Genomic DNA, 17,477 nt, shown 5'->3' with positions numbered 1-17,477 from the left:
CAAGATGATCATATCCATTTGGGTTTTCTGCCAACTGTATGCTGATTATTCCCAAATTTATATAGTTAGTACAGAACTATTTCTTGAATTCCACAATTAAGATCAACTTCTTATTTGGTAGTTTTGCTTGAAATATCACGTGCATTTTCATTTATCATTTCCAAAATTTAACAGATTTCTCTCAAAACTTGTTTTCTTTCCAACTTTCTCATACCAGTAAATGTTAGTTCTATCAAAGTCAAAATACTGAGAATCATTCTTGCCTTTTTTTGTTCATTTGCTCTCCATATCTATTCATCAGTAACTTTATTTGTACTACTTAAAAGAATCTTAACTTACAACCATTTCTCCCCATTTCTACTGCCAACTACTCTCTCTATTTCTACTCTTACTTCTTTGGTCAATTCCCTATATAACAACCAAATGAAATTTTGAATAATACACCTTGGTCATAATACGCTTAAGTTTTCCAATTGTCTTCCTGTTTTCGAAAGCCATGGGTGATTATCCCCTGCTTATCTCCCCAGCTTTAACTAGTGCCATTGTTTTGACTCAGCTGCTGAAGTCTTCCTTTCAGTCTTTATAAAGACACTAGTTTCTTTCCTGATCAAGGGCTTTTGCACATGTTGCCATATCTGTGATGAAATCAAGCAGTCCACACACTCACACATCATCTTACTAACTCTGTCTTACCGTCTCTAAACGTCTCCTTTTAATTCAGGTACCATTTTGCCACCTCCGATGAAAGACCTTTCCCAACTCTCTCATAGATACAGATATAGATATAGATACAGATACAGATATAGATATAGATATAGATACAGATATAGATATAGATATAGGTATATACCCCATATGGTCTCTTATAAATGTGTATATTTCTTATGATACTTGCTGCGAAAGTCTATTTATATGTCTGTTTGTTCTTTTAATCATTTTGTGTCTTTCTTTACTACTTTAACTGTACACCTGAAAAGAGCAAGGACCTCTGCACATCTAACAGTTACTTCAATGCCTGGCACGTAGTACACTCATTTGTCAAGTTTACATAGAAAAGATAATAATCAAGGATGTTAAATGATGAACTCTAACTAATAATAGTTTTCTGTATTTGGCAAAATACCAAGTAAAAAAATATATTAGACACCCATGGCTAAAGAAATTTAGGCCATTCATGTATTCACACACACACAAAAAAATAATTTTATTTATTTTACTTTTTCCCACAATATCTTAAACATAGTTACTAGTTTATAAGTATTTTCATTTCATATAACAACCTGTTATCTGTATAGAATTATTACATTTAATGTGTAGATGACAAATCTAAAATTTGAAATAGATGAATATTTTTTTCAAGATAATGGAATTAACCAAGATAGAAAAAGGAATCTTGCTTGATCCTTTGGGTTCTGAAGGCAGGTAAAAAGAAAACCACCTCAGGTGATTCAATTTCAAATAGAAGGCTCTACTCATCTGTACATTATAATTAACTTTGTCATTTCTCCATTAAGCTCTCTTTAATTTAAAAATCTGATTTCTCTGTGAAAAGGTCGGCATATCTTTTTTGCTCCTCACTGCATTTCTGCCATCCTTTCAAGTCTGAGTGCAAGCTTATGTTACTTGAAAAAGCTCAAGTGAAAAATGATTTCTCATGGCTTCTTATACAAAAGTGATGTCACTGAAGTATTAAAAAAGTTGGACATGTATCATGTACTCAACTTGAAAAGCATATGTGCAGTTTAGCTACAATATTTAAAAAATTACTTGTGATAAAAACTCTGCAAAAATTTTCCCTAAAAACAAGGTATTTCAATCAAAGAAACTGCAAAAGTGTAATTCTTTAGATATATTCATTGCTAATTGTGAGTGCTGTCATATTTTAAAATCAATTCACTAGTATAACATCCCACATTGCACATTATTTGGAACCAAACTGATACACAGCATCTACATGACAAAAATGAAAGTAGCATATTAATGTTAATTAATCTGAATAATTATCTCTTGTATATGATGGGTCATAAACATCATCTGTGATTTATATAAATCAAGATGAATATAGTGCATACATGTTAGGAAAATGATGAAGAATAATATTTTCATGACTGCAGTGAGTTTACTGTTGAGCAGATGAGGAGGAGGAAAATGGGAGTAGTTAGTTCCCGTAGTTTTAATAAAACATATAGAAATGAATGCTTTCATTAATTATTGGGAAAAATAATGGGGGATAATGTTCTCCTTCTCCTTGGACAAGATTATATCAAATACTTGTCTCTGACAGTACCAAGTAATTATTGAAGTGTCATACATCTATAAGATGCTGTGAATATAAAGGAAATTTCATCCAAATTAAAGTAGCCAGTTCATTGCTTCCCTCTGTTATGTATTACCCGTCATTTGCACTGACATTGGAAAAGCCAAGATAAAAAATCAAAGTATGATATGAATGTATGCCTTTTCTCTCTCTTAATGACCCGCATCTTCCCACTTGAATTGTATCCCTTTCCATCCCCAAATCATTTCCTAGATAGAAAGCATCTTAATACTGCTTATTCTCTTAAATTCATCTTTGAATTCACTTTTCTTTTTTCCTCATTTCCATTTACAATCAACTGAGTTAACAATTATTTATATAAAATCTCCTTCAATTTCACTCTGATTGAAAAAAAAAATGAATAATGTATGTTTCCAGCACAATGTTTCATGTAGGGATCTAAAGATTTCTAAGGAATAGTCCTTACCTTCAAAGAATTGAATGCATAGTAATCTACTGAAAGAATAAAGGACAAACAAGAGAATAATATAAATGCTACAATAGATGCAAGGAAGATTAGGAAGATTTTAGGAATGGTCCACAGAAGAGAGATTTGAGGTGTGTCTGGAAGGATTAATCATTTTTCTAAGCAGGAAAGTAAACAGTTACAATGAATAAAAGGAAACATGTATAAACTTTAGAATTGCTAGTTTGATCATGTACAGAAATTATAAAGGATTAAGAAATGAAGCAGATAAGGAGCATATGTTTAAAACAAAAAATCCCTTAAAGGAGGGAGTGCATGACAGCCTTGCCTTTTCCTATTGTATGGCTTATCATAAAATAATTTTATTTGACTTTCTCACATTTTCCTTCTGCTATCACATAGTACATTTTTTACATTCATTAAAGCAATTATTTTACTAAATTGCTTTCCTATTTCTAGGCACAGAATACATAACCTTAATTTGTAACAGAAGATAAGTAGCAAAAAACACTTTATTCTTGACTATTCTATACAGAAATATGTAACAGAGCAAGGACCCACCAATAGGGTTTATAGACAAGTTTCACTCAACATTTTGGATTGCCTGTAATTTACTTCCACAGATGTAACCATGCATAGAAACCATTTTAAACATAAGTAGCCTTACCATTATATGCACTGGTGAAAAATGGCATGTTCTGGATTACCAGTCGCTGGGAAAATATTACCCCAATGATGAAATATAAACCTCAATAATGTCATTCAAACTCTAAGCATTTTTTTTTTTTTTTGGCTTACTAGATTGGGACATTCAAAGAGGCTGGCTCACAAGATTTATTTCTACATTTCTGAATTCATGTCACTACTGAATTCATTCCTGGTTGTTGAGGAGTAGAGATTACACATACACATTTCAAATTAAAATAACACTGGATTGTTTCTCAGACTATCATGGTGGATGACGTGTCATGTAGTATTAGGGAAACAGTATTGCCATAGAGGATAGCTATCCTTTACTGTTCACAAAGTGTTAATTAACTAATCATATACTCACCATTCACTGATAATTAACTGACTGGTTTATTCTCCTCTATTAACTGACTCTAAGTTTAATGTATTCTTTATTTTTAACTAAATTAACTTTAGGTGGATTATTTATTTATGTATTTATCTATGTATGTATTTTTCTGAGCAGATTCTTGTCTATAAAATGAAAGTTCAGCCAGTGACATATGTTGCCCATTCTTGCTTCCTGTTTATATATTAGGTGTTCATTTCAACCTCAAATACAATAAAAGTTGGCCATTTTCTTATACCTGTCCTGAGTTCTCTCATTTGGTGAGTAACATTTTTATTGAGTCCCTAATATGTTCAAGATAATGTACCTACTAAGTTCAAAGTCCTGTAAAGAGGGAAGTGGTTAATGAAATTGGTTCTCTATTGTCAAAAAGAATTGGAAGAGAGAGAGGTAGGTGAGACATTACTCTAGGAAATAATGATATTTACAGTAAGATAGAGGAGAAGAATGGCCACCAAATTTCAGTAATTCTGCACAAAGAAATGCCTCTTCCCTGGTTTCTGTAACCTGACCCACTAACATAGGTTTGGAAATGAAAGCTCACAATGGCTAGACCAGTTATATGATCCCTTAGCATATTCTGGATAGATTCTTTTAGGTTTCTCAGAATCAATTATATTGACCATTGCCTTTGGAACACCAGCCAAAATTAAAACTGAAGTAGTCTTAAAAAAAAAAATATTTTAGGGAAAACAGATAAAAATTGGAAAGCTATTGTGCAAATGTTTTGACATTCAGATCTTCTTCATATTGTGGATTTAAAGTCAGAGAATACAAAAAGGGAGAGAGTCAGGAATATATGTATATGTATCTTTCTTTCAATTTAAATATAAAATTCTTCATGGTTTCGTTAGGTCTCTAGCTGCAGGACTGTGAAAGCTTAATTGCTTAGTTCATTTTGTCATACGTTATGATCTTGCTGAATCTAGAAATCGTAAATCTATGATGGCCCCAATTATACAAATGCATCTTTTTTTTTTTTTTTTTTTTTTTTTTTTTTGCTGCCAGGAAGAAAGAAAAGTGAAGATTAGATTATTTGACATAAATTTTGCACATGGCAGTGATGGTGGTGTTAAGGAGCATAGCAGAAAAGACAATGGGATTTTGACAGGATTTTTTTTTAATTAGCTAAGGAAGTTAGGTTTAGAGAAGCAACCGATAGGATAAAGATCATATGTAAGAGGAGATTTATTATAGGTATTGGCTCACTAGCTATGGAGGCTGGTGAGTCCTGTAATCTACCATATGCAAGCTGGAAAAACAGGAAAGCCAACAGTGTAATGAAGTATAGGTCTAAAGACCTAAAAATGGGGAGGGGAGGATGAGGGTCAGTCATGTAACTGCCTTAAGTCCAACAGCCCAAGAACCAGGGGCACCACTGTCCAAAAGTAGGGGACGAGGAATGTCCCAGCTCAAGCTGAGAGAGTGAATTTGCCCTTTCTCCACCCTTATTTTTTCTATTCAGGCCCTTGACAAATTGGATGATGATCTTCTTTATTCAGTTTACTGATTCAAATTCTCTCCCAAAGACTTCCTCATACACTACCCAGAAATATGTTTTACCAGCTATTTGGGAACCCTTTAGCCTAGTCAAGTTAACACATAAAATTAACCATCATAGGTAGGAAAAAAAAAAAAAACGAAGGAAAAAGGAACTATTAGTTCGGGAGAATAACGAAGACTAAGGAACTTATGATTACACCTTTCTTTTATGTAATCGCCAACTCCTCTATATTAATGAAGGAATGAAGTTTTTTTTTTTAAAGTACAGTTTGATACGTAAAGTTTATTCTATTAATTTTTTTCAAAATTTTAGACTTCATGAAATTTGCTATTTTAAGAATATAAAGAGAGCTCAAAAAAATCTTGTGTTTAATAAAGAATGAATAATACTTCCTTTTCATGACTAGCAAAGATAAGGGTAGTAAAAGCAATTGTTAAGAGATCTCGATCATTGGGGAAAAGTGGTCTCTGTAAATGTTTTCTATTCCTGCATTTATTAAGACAGTTATATGTTTTTCCTTTTTAAATCTTAATGTGTTTGGTTATATTAATAGCTGGACTGCTAATAATTGTCTTGCATTTTTGAGATGTGTCCAATACTGACATTATACATACATGCATTATTTGGATTCATTTTTTCCTAATATTTTATTTAGGTCATTACATATTTGCAAGTTAATTTGCCTAAAATTTTCAGTTCTCTTATTGTTCTTATCTAGTATTATTTTTAAGGTTATAACTGCATGATGTAATGAATAATGTAGTGATCCTTCAAAATGAAAATATAAAATATATATTCAAATATAATTCAAACATATTCAAAATGAAAATAAAATATCTTCTCTAGAACACCAAATATTTTGTAAATGTTTGCATTTATCTCATCCTTGATTTTTTAAGATTTACTTCAGTATGAGGTTATAGGACTTTTTTTTTCTTTTCATACAATCAAAAGAATGCATAGCAGTTTTATTGTCATGTGTATATATGTATGTATGACATATGTATAAAGGAAACTGTCAGAAACCATTCAAGGTGTCATGTTATTTAAAATAGACTTAAACAAATGAGAGAGTTTCAAATTGCACAGAAGAGAATAAAAATTTACCCAATCTTGATAAAATTCTCTTCCATAATAATGGATTTATATTTGAAGAAATAGAAAGTGTAGAATAAATGTGAAAAATGAATACAGAAAAAAATCTACTTTTTCTGACTTGCTTAGCAACATAAGTAATTTCCCCTTTCTTCGTGTCTGTAGCTCCAGTCTAGTCCAGCTCTAAGCCAGGAAATTTGTCTATTCCAATGAATATTTTTCTCAAGTATGTTTTTCACAAAAGTATATGGAGTTAACTTTGTGTGAAATAAATAACAATGAAGACTAAGTCTCTTTACCTGAAAAAACACCATTATATATTCCCTGCTAAGGAAACAATCTCAACTCACTTTTTAGCTTTTGTTATTCTATCTTGTCACATTTATTTTTTTTGAGGCCAATCTGTCTTGAAAAAATTCAGCGTATTCTTCATACATATACAGTTTTATTTACCAGCATAATTTGGGTTTAAGGGTGTTAATTTAAAGGACCAAAGTAAATTGAAAATTTGACTCCCTTGCCATTTCTTTTCTCCAAAAACCCTGTCGAGAGGGAGAGGTATTCTATTTTCAGCACTTACTCCTGAACTAACTTTGGCAGTCTCTGTTCCCACATGCAAAACTCAATTACAGTTCTTCAAAACTACATTAACACCGATCTTGCTAATTTCATTAGTATTATTTTTATGCTTTTGTTTAAATTGGTAATGTAGAATTCATTAAAATATCATCTCCCTTGGGAAACAGCAGAAGCATGATTTTCTTGTGGCCATATTTATAATCACAAGGGGTCATTTTAAGGGGAGACCCAATTAAAAAAAAATTCTAGTAGGTAAGGATAACATAGTTTTCCATGCTTAATTGGTAATCATCTGAAAATGTAATTTTTCCCATAGTTCTCTGAGTCACTTTTTATTGCTATATTTCATTTGATAGATTGTTTTGGACTGCAAATAAAATCATTTACTTTTGAGTAAAAGAAAATGGAATATGCCATTGACTTTTTTTTAATTGTATTTTAGTGTAGAGGAAATAAACAGTCTTTCCTCATAAATAAATGTGTCCACTGCTCTTTGTTTATGATTTTGAGAGTAGGCACAAATCAAGAACACATCGAATTTAAGCTATTTTTATTGATATAACATCACTATTCGTTAAATAATTTTACTGGGTCACAACATGTAAGAAATAATCCATGACATACAAGAGACACTAAATTCATTTCACCTTTTATTTCCAATTCTGAAAAGAACTGTGAGTTCAGTAAAATGTCCTTGTTGAGCCTTTCAATTTTACACTAGCTGCTTCTTTTTTTTTCCGCTTAAGTCATGAATTTGCTGATTCTGTAAGCTTTTTAACTGCACAAAGGTATCACTTGCTAACTAGGCTTGGAGTACAATTAGCATCATATTTTATTGTCTTAAATTTAGCTTGGTCTTCTCCATAATAACACTTGCTGGTGATCCTGATTCAGTCAGTTTCCTCATCTGTCTTTTTGTCTCTCTAAAAAGAAAACTGTTTCCATAAAAATGCAGGAAATGTGCTGGCCATGTGTCTTTGCAAGTTTCAAAAACTTGTTTGAAAGCATGTGGCTAGGTAGTGCCTCCACTTCTTCCTTTGCCAATCTGGGGGATGTTCATCCAGACTCCCAGCTGCTGTGGCTTCTGGTGGGCATCATCCCCTGCATCCTCACAGCCGTTGATGGGAACTCCCACTGCACACGTTCTCTGTTCTGCATATGCTTCTGCCACTTCAGTCTCCTGGAATCCAGCGTCACTCGGGTCAGGGCCACTACCTCATTTCCTCAATCTTTTAAACTTTGGAGTGTAAATCTTCCTTCTGTTCTCCACTCGGACAAATTCAACATAATGTTTTCTTTGTTTTTCAAAGTATTCAGCAGTATGTGGGGTTTGCATTTTGAATATTGCAGCTCTCTTCTTTTATTCTGATTCACACACAAACACACACACACACACGTAATACATAACAGAGGGAAGCAATGTGTTGTAACGTCACAGGTGAGAATTACTGATTTGAAGGTACATTTCACACTTAGATTTTCAAGGCAGGTCCTGCACAATGCAGTTCCTCTTTGCACCCTTCCCCTTATTTTTCATCATTCCTATTCTTCAGTCATCCTTGTACGTACTCTATCCATCCAATCTGGGAAACTTTGTTTATAACATCTCCTCCCCTCTTCTCCTTTTGCTTGTCCCAGTTCTACCTGCTTTTAATCATCCTTTATGGCATATATTTATCCTGATCTATCTCTAAAATAATCTAGTCATGCTTTTGAAATCAAGTAGGACTCACTATTCTGACAACACATTTTGTTGATTAATTTTATATGTGATCACAAATTCTAAATATACCATATACACATAAGTATGTGTTTATGTGTATTATATAGATATTATATATATAATATATAGTGTGGGTATTTTATATATATATATAATAAATGCACTAAACATATACATATGGGAGCATACATACATATAGCATATGCAGTTCTTCTGAACTCCATATGAAATATATATCAACTGAGGTTATCTTGTCCTTTAAGACACATAAAATTACCTCATTCCTCATATAGAGAAATGTTCTAATATATCAGTTCACAAGAACATACGATCTTGTGATTTTTAAACCACTTCCTATTGATTCCAGTATTCACACATGCATCACCTCCTATGCCCACCACCTGCTGCTGATCTCTTCCCTCTGTGCTCTACACACCCAGACACACAAGCAGTTGCTGCTCTCCATTTTGGAGAGATAAAGAATTAAATAAAAGATTTTAATTGATGAGCCTGTGTGTTCTAAGCTTCAATAAATTTGGAAGAATATGAAGGACAGTACTTAATGCAAAATAACTTAAATTTTAGTTTTCATTCAACCCTGTTCTTTGATAGTCTTCAGCCACCCTAGTATCAGGAAAATTGTATTAACCCTTTCTTTCTATAGCATCCAGCCTCCTAACTGTGAACTGAATTGTGTGTCTCCTCCCAAACCCTGTCAAATTTATATATTGAAGCTGTAACCCCCCAATGCAGTTGTATTTGGAAATCAGCCTTTTAGGAAGCAATCAAGATGAAAAAAGGTCATGAGGTGGAGGTCCTAACCCAGTGGGATTGGTGGCCCTAGAGAAAGAAGAGAGTGAGCTCTCTCTCCACTTGCAGGCAGTAAGGAATGGCCATGTGAGGACACAGTGAGAAGGGGGTCATCTGCAAGCCAGGAAGAGAGCTCTCACCAGGAACTAAATTGGCCAGCACTTTGATCTTGGACTTCTCAGCCTCCAGACTGTTAGAAGTAAGTTTTGATTGTTTAAGCCATGCAGTCCGTGGCATTTGGTTATGATAGCTTGAGTACACTAAGACAACACCTATTTTGAAGGCCCTAAAATTCTATAGTCATAAAACTTTTTGTGTTATTTTTTCTTTCTCATTTATTTCAAGTTTATTGTATTTTTATAGGGGTTGAAGCATTCCAAAACCCCTTTGTCAAACTTAGGTAAACCTCAGAAAAATTCCCAACAGTCACCATTAGCCTCATTTTAAAACAAAATACATATTATACCAATGACATTTTTAAATGTTATTTCTTAAACAAAGATTATTTTCTCCTTAATAGACCTCATAGCAGAAGGTAGAAAAAAATCTTTGCACCTTGCTTTGGTTAAATTCAATCTATTTGATGAGATCTGGCTTTTTTTTTTTTTTTATTTGTGATGTTTATTATTAGAATAGTATGATGCCCTGAGCATCCAGAGAATGGATGAGATTGATGATAGTGGTAATAACCCCAAAACTGGCTTGTGTACAACCTGCAGCCCCAAAATTACAAATTTAAATGGACAAAACTGATTGATACATTTAGTTAATTCTCTCATTGTTTATATTAGCTACATTTATATGTAATTTTACTATATCCGTGTATTTAAATTTGCCATCAAGTAAAGGTCTTTGCTAGCAAAAACCAGTTAAAGCAGAGTATTTCCAGCCAACGTGACATTTTAAATTATTAGGAAGTCTTAACTGGAAATTTCTTTCTCTTCTTGTTCCTCCTCTTTTTCTTCCTCTTCCTCTTCTTTTTCATATGCAGTTCTATTTGTTGGCCAAGAAGAAAACTATATTCATTTCCCTCAAGTTACCAGTCCTGATGATTTTGGAAATATTTGGTTTTCGATTGATTGCCTGATTGAATTTTGATATATTATTTTCTTTTTTTTTTTTTATTATGGACTATCCCACATGAAGTTTTTTTTTAAACACCTTTATTGTAATATGATTCCTGTACAGTAAACTACACATATTCAAATGTACAATTTGATGAATTTTGATAGATGTATACACCAATGAAAACACCACCACGATCAGGATAGCTAACATTTCTATATCTCCCCTAGAGGTGCAAATTTCAAATTCCCAAATTATCCATTCCTATTCCCTTTACCCTCTGGTAACCATAAGTTTGTTCTCTATGTCTATGAGTCTGTTTCTGTTTTGTAGGTAAGTTCATTTGTGACTTTTTTCTTTTCCCCCTATATATAAAGAATATCATATGATATTTTTCTTTCTCTTTCTGGCTTACTTCATTTAGAATAACATTCTCCAGGTCCATCCATGTCACTACAAATGACATTATTTTATTCTTTTTTTGTAGCTGAGTTATAGATAGATAGATAGGTAGATAGATAGTTAGATAGATAGATAGATATCTCATCTTCTTTATTCAGTCATCTGTCAATGGACATTTGGGTTGTTTTGATGTCTTGGCTATTGTAAATAGTGCTGCTGTGAACATTGCAGTACATGTGTCTTTTTGAATTATATTTTCCTCCAGATATATGCCCAGGAGTGGAGTTGCTGGATCATATTGTAAGTCTATGTTTAGCTTTTTGAGGAATCTCCATACTGTCCTCGATAGTGGCCGCAGCAGTTTACATTCCCACCAACAGTGTAGGAGGGTTCCTTTTTCTCCACACCCTCTCTAACATTTATTGTTTGTGGACATTTTAATGATGGCCATTCTGACTGGTGTGAGGTGATACCTCACTGTAGTTTTGATTTGCATTTCTCTAACAATTAGTGATACTCAGCATCTTTTCATGTGCTTGTTGGCCATTTGGATCTCTTCTATAGAGAGATGTCCATTTAGGTCTTTGGCCCTTTTTTAATTGGGTTGCTTGTTTTTTGAGATTAAGCTGTATGAACTGTTTGTATACTTTGGAAATTAGTCCTTTGTAAGTCACATCCTTTGCAAGTACTTTCTCTCATTCTGTGGGATGTCTTTTTGCATTATTGATGATATCCTTAGTTGTGCAAAAGCTTTTAAGTCTAATTAGATACCATTTGTTGATTTTTGCTTTTATTTCCGTTACTCTAGGAGCTGGTTTGAAAAAAACATTCCTGTGTTTTATGTCAAGAGTGCACTGCCTATGTTTTCCTCTATGAGTTTTATAGTATCCGGTGTTACTTTTAGGTCTTTAATCCATCTTGAGTTTATTTTTGTAATAGACAATCTAGACTAAGACAAATTTTATTTACAAACAAATCCCGGAAGAAAGATAAGTTACACGTGTCATCCTAAATACACCTGATACTATTGTTTAGTGATACCACTGTTGCTTTGAGATACTACATTTCTCGGTAAAACAACAATTTTTATTTCAGTATAAGCAGTTCAGCTCCATTCATTCTGATGGATTGATATTCCCTTTTTGTTTCATGATAAAATTATTAAAGATATCCTTATTACTGGTAGAAGATTATAGAATATAAAAAATTTAAGCTCTTTTCTTTTTTTAAAAAATATTAGTAGAGTAGCAGTCATTTCACTTTTTGCTTGGACTGAAAACAAACTCACATCACTAATAGCTTTTGATTTTTTTTTTTAATAGTTCTCTAAGAATCTCTGTTATTGAATCTCAGTTAACTAAAGTCAATTGTGGGTCAGAAATAACAACATATATTTCAAGTGGTAATATAATAAAGTTACCAGACAAACCTGTGTCTCAATAAACATACTAGATTTTTCTTGTGGCTGAGTAACATTTCATTGTGTATATATAAATATATCTTCTTTATCCATTTACTTGCTATTTGCAACAACATGGATGAACTTTGAGCATATTATGCTAAGTGAGACCAGTCAGACAGAGAAAGATAAGCCCTGTATGGTATCACTCATTTGTGGAATTAAAAAAATTCACACTTTTAAAAACAGAGACTAAAGTGGTGGCTACTGGGCAAGAGGCAGGGGAAGACGTTGGGAGATGGGACAAATGTTGTTTAAAGGTACAACTTGTCATGAGTGGTAAATAAACCCTAGAGATTTAATGCACAGTGTAGTGAATAGAGACTACAGTATTGTACTATAATCATCAAACTTGCTGAGACTAGAATTTAATTATTTCAATCACTTAAAAAAATGATAATTTTATAACACGATAAAAGTACTAATTATCACTACAGTGACAAACATGACAATATATAAATGTATCTAATCAATATGTTATAAACCTTGAATTTACACAGTGTTATATGTCAAATATATTTCAATTAAAAATACTAGATTTTTACTATCTCTAATATTTGAGAGTTAAAAAAATAATGACCATAAAGGAAATGTAAAGACTTCAAATTTAGGTGGCTATGGGTTTAACTTCTGTATAGTCTTTATAATTCTGGCAACTTGGGTAAGATGATTAACCTGTCTACATTAACCTGTCTGAATTTATACAATGATAACTGTACCTACTTCAAAGAAGTACTCTGATAATTAAATTAAAATATCACGAATTTGGATGTTTCTTTCCATAATATTTCTTTTAGAAATTCAAGACAATACCCATTATAGTAACCATTGTTACTACCTTTAATAATCATTACTACAAATACAAATAAAAATTCTAATTAAAATACTAAATACAGGAAGTATAGTTCCCAATATTTCTTTTATGTTCAACTTCTGTTGGTTCTTGGTGAATTAAAAGATGAAGTTGACAGTCCTTTTGCCTAGAATATAAATGTTTCACTATCTGGCCATATTTCACTTTTGAGACCAGCAAGTCTTTCACAGTCTTACCCTGCTTCAAATTTATTGTTTGAGACACTTATTCTCAAACAATAAATGTCTCAAAATTCCCTGGACTTTCTCAGGCATGCAGTTCCCTTTTGTCAGTAATTCCCTTCCCAAAACTCTATTTAATCTCTTAAGTACATTCTTGATGACCAACCTTTCCACTACTCCCAGTTTTTTTTTAATTATTTCTTTGCCAACTCACAAGTATTGTATTGATACCTCTATAACAATAATGCCATGATGAATTATGAGCTCTCTATTTACATATCTGCATCTAGATCATGAGTTTCTTGAGTTTCTTTCTAATTTACTAATTATCTTTATCTCCAATGACTAGCAACAGGTTAAATTAATAATATGCATTCGAATATCACTCTCTTGACTTTAATGAAATGAAAATATATAATGAAATAATAATCCTTTAGCTTATCACTGAAATTAGGAATATGCTGTTGATGAAACACCAGTGAGTACTGTAGTCAGATTAAGTAGTACATTGAGTCCTGGAGATTGTTGGTGGTGAAATAGATTATGTAATAACTTTTAAAGATACTTACAGGGACCTGCCCTGATCAACAGTTAGTCTAAGAAATATAACTAACTCTTCCTTTACCACAAAGCAGTAAAATAACTTTGAAGAGTACATTTCAGTTTTAGAGGGTTTCAAGATATTTTCATAGTAATACCATCTAGTCAATATGTATTTAAAAGGGTCCAGAACAAACTGATCTTATAAAAATAGAAAAATCTTGGCCTTCTCAAAATTTTATAGTAAAAGAGTTTTCGTATACACTATTATTTCATAAAGAGGGAGCCAGTCACTATGAACAACACCTATATTTTCTAATGTCAAGGAAATATACATTTTATAATGAATTTTGTTTTTCTACCACTTGATTTGAAAAGAAAACTTACAACTTGTATTTCAAAAGAAAAATGTATAACTTAGGGAATAACATTAACTAGAATTTTATAAAATTGCTATGTCCTTTAGACCAAACAGAAATGTCTAGATGATTAGAGCCTACTCTGTGGCTGCATTTCACGACACCTTCAAAAAAGCACTAATCCAACCTTGTGGAAACTATCTTGATTTTGTTTCAATTATGCTTTTATTAAAAATCGGTACAAAATGCATATCTTGATGCATCAGTTCATAACTATTTGAGAAACAGCATGTGGCAGACATCTCTACATGTGATACAAATGATTTAAAGAAAAAGTTATAGTACCTAAGTTATGGAATACACAATGTAATGCGTGCTGAATATTTTCCAGTGGCTCATCCAGATCCAGTCTCCACCCTTCTCCCATCCTGCCACGTGCCCCAAGAGGCTGACCTTGATGGGCTGTAACACAGGCTTTCCTGGCCTTCTGACAGCTGTTGGATTTGGCCAGTGAGAAACAGCATAATGAGCTCATGATGTTTCTTTCCTCAGCTCCATCACTGAAGTTTTTTTCATAACAGATTGACTTGAATGACAATTTGCTCATGACTGTCCTGCATGCCAATTGTTCGCTTTTTTTTTTACATTTGCTAACTCAAAAGTGTCAAAAGTAATTATTTTCTTATATACATACATGATATATATGAACAAAATATATAAACTCATAAAAGCTTTCTTAACTCCTTTACTAAGATATATTTTTATAATCAAATGTTATGTCTTCATCTCAAGGTTGGGATATACAAATGTGTATATATTAGAATATGATTTTGTATTTTTACATATTATAGCAAAGACATTTACAGTAAATTAGCAATTAGGGTAGCATGATATATCAAGGATATAAAAAAAGTTTATTCTTTGCACATCCCACTTAACAGCTAAGCATCAGCTTATTAAAACTTTCTATAAATACATTTTAGACAAAATGAGTATAACCAAATTTTCCCTTCAAATTAATAAATTTTATATTATTGTATTATTCTTTAGAACAATGCCATTAAGCTGATCTCTCTCTGTTTTTTAACACTACATGTGTTAAAATACTGACTCAGTTTGATTAGTCCAAATGTCACTATTTATAATAAATTTTTAAAATTTTATTTACATTATCAAATTTAGTTATTAAAAACCTTCCTACATATACATTGTTATCCCTACATATACATTCCTACATACATTGTTATTGATATTTGTGATGATCATTGCCTTTTTTTTTTTTAAACTTTTCTCAATTTAGTTCATTTTGAACTCTCTAAAATCACATTTTTAGCATACATTTCATCATGTAATACCCATAATCATACAACTCTAACGGCTTCCTATTTTCCATCAATTCTATGTCCCATTCATCTTTCGGATATTCACAGCCCTCAGGTATCTGGCTGGTCTCCAACTTTAGTCATCCCATTTCCTGTCATTCTTTACCCCTTTTCTCTCTTATGAGAACAATATAGTGATCATTATCCCCATCCACATGTCTGTTTTTCCCCACTTCCAAAATTAAATCTTAATTCCCTTCCAAATTTCAAGTCCCACCTCATATGCTATGAATTTCGGAGGCTGCTTCAATTTAGCAATTAAGCAGTCGATATTTCCACATATTTTCAGAGAGTTTGAAACAATTTAGGGTAATAATAATACACTTTATATTTATATAGGATAAATATAACAAAACTAAAAGAAATGTTAAAATCCCCATAAGAAAAAGGAGAAAGCATTTTGTCAGTACCTAGTGTAGAGGTTATCACAATAAGCGTCCATGTAAGTGTAATTATATAGTGATATTTAACATCTATAATATACCATGTGAGATGATTTAGATTTTCCCTGTTTTGTAAGCACACAGAGGGTGGGGAATGATAGCTCTTTCTGTATTTCTTATACTTATGCAGAACCTATAAATATATGCTCAGTGAATGTCACTTGAGTGACTAATTGATAGGGTTCTTAAATCTATTTCACCATGTGTGGCTACAGAGTTTATTACTGCTAATTCATAGATCTGTTGATCCTTTGACCCTTAATTTTTGCGTTTCATTGCAATGTATCAGCTATGTTTTCAGCTTGCCAACTCAGGATGATCTCCCAATTGCTGGATCTGCTCTATGTAATATTTTAAGTTGTGAATCAGTAGTTTACTGCTGTACCCAAGACCAAAAGCTGTATCTCACATGATCCAAACACATATATACAAGGGCCAGGAACCAATGGAAATTTGAAAACAGAGTAAGATAAAAGACTAAAGGAGGAAATTTCCCTTGTATTTCGTTGGGCAGGAAGCTATTTTCAACAAGTGGTTTTTATTTTATTTCTCCTATTTCTGTAATACCAGAATGCATTCCCCACAACAGGTACCTCTATCTTTGTCCATTTTTAGGTGAGTGAATACAGCAGAGCAATCTGTGCCAAAGTGTCATAAAATTCACATTCTGAATATTAAAATTTAGAGTTATATTGTGATTTTAATTCAACGTATGGCTCCTAAACTGTTCTTGTCTGTCACGGAAATGGGTTCACGTCCCCAGATGATGTAAAACCCAGAAGCTTGAGCAGATTGGCAAGCCTCTTCCAGTTTTGAATCCCAAGGTTTTTATTTGTCTACTACGTAAATATTTTCTTGGTCATAACTGCAGCAAATGCTCAAGTAAAGATAGTTTGAGAATTCATAAAAAAAAAGAGATCAAATCTAGTAACAGTATCTTTAAATAAAAAGTCTGGATTATCTTTCACTTAAATGAACAAAAGATAATGAAAGTAAATATTTTATATTAAAAATTACTAATAAGAAAGATTAGTTCCAGTTTCCAGGAAATTTAAATTTGAAAGATTAAAATAAAGTTTCAGAGGAAGATGTAATTATTTTTTATGTTATAAGATCTTAATAGGAATATATTTATGTTCTCAGAAACTACTGTCATAAAAATAACACTATCATCTTTTAAGTGAGAAAAAACAACAACAAAAAAAAAACCCCCAGTAAATAAAGAATATAGAAAGCATCCCAAAGACAGTTACTAGATT

The sequence above is a fragment of the Camelus dromedarius genome, chromosome 1 (genome assembly GCF_036321535.1).
Source record: "Camelus dromedarius isolate mCamDro1 chromosome 1, mCamDro1.pat, whole genome shotgun sequence".
NCBI classification, from domain to species: Eukaryota; Metazoa; Chordata; class Mammalia; order Artiodactyla; family Camelidae; genus Camelus; species Camelus dromedarius.
This window is presented reverse-complemented; position numbering follows the sequence as displayed.